A 5517-nucleotide genomic window follows, 5' to 3' on the forward strand; every position below is an offset into this window, starting at 1 on the left:
AAACTTACGGGCATCCTTGAAGAGAGTAGGCCAATGAAAACCAGATTGCAGTACCTTATGTGCAGTTCTATCTCCAGCATGGTGTCCTCCATAAGCTTCGGAGTGACACTTGCATAGGATCTGTTCCTGTTCATGCTCAGGTACACAACGTCTAATAACACCATCTACTCCTTCTTTATAAAGATGTGGGTCATCCCAAAAGTAATGCCTCAAATCATAGAAGAACTTTTTCTTTTGCTGGTATGTGAAACTAGGTGGTATAAACTTAGCAACAATATAATTAGCATAGTCAGCATACCATGGAGCAGTATGAGAAGTATTTATGACATTTAATTGCTCATCAGGAAAGCTATCATCAATAGGTAGTGGGTCATCAAGCACATTTTCTAGCCTAGACAAGTTGTCTGCAACGGAGTTCTCGGCTCCTTTTCTATCAACAATATGTAAATCAAATTCTTGTAGCAAGAGAACCCATCTAATAAGTCTAGGTTTAGCATATTTCTTTTCCATAAGATATTTAATAGCAGCATGATCAGTGTGAATAGTTACTTTAGAATCAACAATATAAGGTCTAAACTTATCACAAGCAAATACAACTGCTAAGAATTCTCTTTCAATAGTAGCATAATTTATTTGAGCATTGTCTAGAGTTTTACTAGCATATTGAATAACATTTAGTTTCTTATCAACTCTTTGTCCTAGAACAGCACCTACGGCATAATCACTAGCATCACACATAATTTCAAAGGGTAAATTCCAATCAGGTGGCTGAACAATAGGTGCAGAGATCAATTCTTTCTTAAGTATTTCAAATGCTTCTACACAATCATTATCAAAGACAAATGGTATATCTTTTTGTAATAAATTAGTCAGAGGCCGAGAGATTTTTGAGAAGTCCTTAATGAACCTCCTGTAAAAACCGGCATGACCAAGGAAACTTCTTATTCCTTTGATGTCCTTGGGACATGGCATCTTTTCAATGGCATCAACCTTGGCTTTATCAACTTCAATACCTCTTTCGGAAACTTTATGCCCCAAGACAATACCTTAATTAACCATATAGTGGCACTTTTCCCAATTCAAGACAAGATTAGTTTCTTCACATCTCTGCAAAACTCGATCGAGGTTGCTCAATCAATCATCAAAAGAAGATCCATAGACGGAAAAGTCGTCCATGAATACCTCACAAATCTTTTCACAAAAGTCAGAGAATATAGCCATCATGCATCTTTGAAAGGTAGCAGGTGCATTACATAAACCAAAAGGCATACGTCTATAAGCAAAAGTACCAAAAGGGAAAGTAAAAGTAGTCTTTGATTGATCTTTGGCTGACACAGGTATTTGAGAGAAACCAGAGTAACCATCTAGAAAGCAAAAATGTGTATGTTTGGATAATATTTCTAGCATTTGATCGATAAAAGGTAAGGGTAATGATATTTTTTAGTAGCCTTGTTTAATTTGCCGAAATCAATTACCATCCTATAACCAGTAATAATTCTTTGAGGAATCAATTCATCTTTATCATTAGGAACAACAGTAATACATCCCTTCTTAGGGACACAATGGACATGACTTACCCACTTACTATCAGCAACGGGATAAATTATACATGCCTCAAGGAGCTTTAGTATCTCCTTTCTTACCACTTCTTTCATTTTAGGATTCAGACGGCGTTGATGATCACGAACTGGTTTAGCATCTTCTTCCAAATTAATTTTATGTTGACATAGAGTGGGACTAATGCCCTTAAGATCATCAAGAGTATACCCAATAGCAGCACGGTGCTTCTTCAGAGTTTTTAATAATCTCTCTTCTTCATGTTCAGAAAGGTTAGCACTAATAATAACAGGGTATATATTTTTCTCATCAAGATAAGCATATTTAAGAGTATCAGGTAACGGTTTAAGCTCAAACACGGGATCACCCTTGGGTGGAGGAGGATCCCCTAGGATTTCAACAGATAAATTGTTTTTCAGCATAGGTTCCTGTTTAAAGAATACTTCATATAATTCCCTTCTTTCATTCATAAACATATCATTTTCATGGTCTAGCAAATATTGTTCTAAAGGATCACTAGGAGGTACGGCAATAGAAGCAAGACCAATAATTTCATCCTTACTAGGTAATTCTTCTTCACGGTGTTGTCTACTAAATTTAGAATAAATAAATTCATGAGTCATATCATCTAAACCGACAGTAACAACATCCTTTTTGCAATCTATGGTAGCATTAACAGTATTTAAGAAGGGTCTACCAGATATAATGGGACAAAAACTATCTTGTGGGGAACCAAGAACAAGAAAATCAGTAGGATATTTAGTTTTCCCACACAAGACTTCAACATCTCTAACAATTCCCATTGGTGAAATAGTATCTCTATTAGCAAGTTTAATTGTGACATCAATATCTTCTAACTCAGCAGGTGCAATGTCATGCATAATTTATTTGTATAAGTCAATAGGTATTGCACTAGAACTAGCACCCATATCACACAAGCCATGATAACAATGATCTCCTATTTTAACAGAAATAACAGGCATGCCTACCACAGGTCTAGGTTTATCTGTATCACGGGGTTTAGCAATTCTAGCAGTTTCATTACAGAAATAAAAAATGTGCCCATCTATATTATCAGACAAGAGATCTTTAACAATAGCAATATTAGGTTCAACTTTAACTTGCTCAGGAGGTGTATATGTTTTAATATTGCTTTTACGAACCACAGTTGAAGCTTTAGCATGATCCTTTATCCTAACAGGGAAAGGCGGTTTCTCAACATAAGAAGTAGGAACAATAGGATCATTATAAGTAATAGTCTTTTCTTCAACTTTAATAGGTGCAGCTACTTTTACTTCTACGGGAGGATGATATTTAAACCACTTCTCCTTGGGGAGATCAACATATGCAGCAAAAGATTCACAGAAAGAAGCTACTATCTCAGAGTCAAGTCCATATTTAGTGCTAAGTTTACGAAAAATATCGGTATCCATAAAAGATTTAACACAATCAAAACTGGGTGTCATACCTGACTCCTTACCATTGTCGAGGTCCCAATATTCGGAGTTGCGTTTAATTCTTTCCAATAAATCCCATTTGAATTCAATAGTCTTCATCATAAAAGAGCCAGCACAAGAGGTATCAAGCATGGTGCGATTGTTACCAAAAAGCCGAGCATAAAATTTTTGAATAATCATTTCTCTTGAGAGCTCATGATTGGGGCATGAATATAACATTGATTTAAGCCTCCCCCAAGCTTGAGCGATGCTTTCTCCTTCGCGAGGCCAAAAATTATATATAAAATTGCGATCACGATGAACAAGATGCATAGGATAAAACTTTTGATGAAATTCCAATTTCAATCGTTTGTAGTTCCAAGACTCCATATCATCACATAGCCTATACCATGTTGATGCATCTCCCCTCAAAGATAAAGGGAAGACCTTCTTCTTAACAACATCTCCGGGTACACCTGCAAGCTTAAATAATCCACAAACTTCATCCACATATATTAGATGCTCATTAGGATGTTTTGTTCCATCTCCTAAAAAAGGATTAGCTAGCAGTTTTTCTACCATACCCAAAGGAATTTCAAAGCAAGCATTTTCATTTTCAGTAGGTTCAGTAGGTTGAGGAGAAACTCTTTGCTCTACTGGTCGGGTGAAGATACCCCGAACAAGCCCCTCAGAGGATTACTTTCCATAGTAACAAGTGACAGTAAATTTCAGCACACTATATAAATTTTTCCTTACCAAATTCCACTTACCAAAGGTGCTTCACTCCCCGGCAACGGCGCTAGAAAAGAGTCTTGATGACCCGCAAGTATAGGGGATCTATCGTAGTCCTTTCGATGAGTAAGAGTGTTGAACCCAACGAGGAGCAGAAGGAAATGGTAAGCGGTTTCCAGCAAGGTATTCTCTGCAAGTACTGAAATAAGTGGTAATAGATAGTTTTGTGATAGGATAGTTTGTAACGAGCAACAAGTAACAAAAGTAAATAAAGTGTAGCAAGGAGGCCCAATCCTTTTGTAGCAAAGGACAAGCCTGGACAAACTCTTATATGAAGTAAAGCGTTCCCGAGGACACATGGGAATATCGTCAAGCTAGTTTTCATCACGTTCATATGATTTGCGTTCGGTACTTTGATAATTTGGTATGTGGGTGGACCGGTGCTTGGGTGCTGCCCTTACTTGGAGAATCATCCCACTTATGATTAACCTCTATTGCAAGCATCCGCAAATACAACAAAAGTATTAAGGTAAACCTAACCATAGCATGAAACATATGGATCCAAATCAGCCCCTTAGGAAGCAACGCATAAACTAGGGTTTAAGCTTCTGTCACTCTAGCAACTCATCATCTACTTATTACTTCCCAATGCCTTCCTCTAGGCCCAAACAATGGTGAAGTGTCATGTAGTCGACGTTCACATAACACCACTAGAGGAGAGACAACATACATCTCATTAAAATATCGAATGAATACCAAATTCACATGACTACTAATAGCAAGACTTCTTCCATGTCCTCAGGAACAAAAGTAACTACTCACAAAGCATAAACATGTTCATAATCAGAGGGGTATTAATGTGCATATAGGATCTGAACATATGATCTTCCACCAATTAAACCAACTAGCATCAACTACAAGGAGTAATTAACACTACTAGCAACCTACTAGCACCAATCCCGGACAAGAGATACAAGAGATGAACTAGGGTTTTGAGATGAGATGGTGCTGATGAAGATGTTGATGGAGATTGCCCTCTCCCGATGAGAGAAGCGTTGGTGATGACGATGGAGATGATTTCCCCCTTCGGGAGGGAAGTTTCCCCGGCAGAACAGCCCCGCCAGAACCCTAGATTGGTTCTGCCAAGGTTCCGCCTCGTGGCGGCGGAGTTTCATCCGAGAAGATGGCTTATGATTTTTTCCCATCGAAAGAGTCCATATAGCAGAAGATGGCCACCGGAGGGCCACCAGGGGGCCCACGAGGTAGGGGGCGCGCCCAGGGGGGTAGGGCGCGCCCCCACCCTCGTGGGCAGGGTGTGGCCCCCTGGTGAAGTTCTTGCGCTCAATGTTTTTTTTATATTTGGAAAACATCATCCGTGAAGTTTCAGGACTTTTGGAGCTGTGCAGAGTAGGTCTCTAATATTTGCTCCTTTTCCAGCCAGAATCCCAGCTGTCGGCATTCTCCCTCTTTATGTAAACCTTGTAAAATAAGAGAGAATAGGCATAAGTATTGTGACATAATGTGTAATAACAACCCATAATGCAATAAATATTGATATAAAAGCATGATGCAAAATGGACGTATCACATACCGCGGGATCTGTTGTGCCGTCATATGATTCAATATTTACGGGTTTGAAACCCTCCGGGAATTCGTGATTCATAACTTCATCAGTGAAACATAGGGGGTGTGCGGCGCCTCTGTGCTGGGCTATATCCCGATGTAGTTCGTATGAGTCTTGTCTGCTGTATTCGGCCCGGCCGGATTTACTCTTGGTGTATCCAACGCGACG

The sequence above is a fragment of the Triticum urartu genome, chromosome 2A (assembly GCF_056163025.1).
Source record: "Triticum urartu cultivar PI428250 chromosome 2A, HENAU_Tu73, whole genome shotgun sequence".
In the NCBI taxonomy this organism is placed as follows: domain Eukaryota; kingdom Viridiplantae; phylum Streptophyta; class Magnoliopsida; order Poales; family Poaceae; genus Triticum; species Triticum urartu.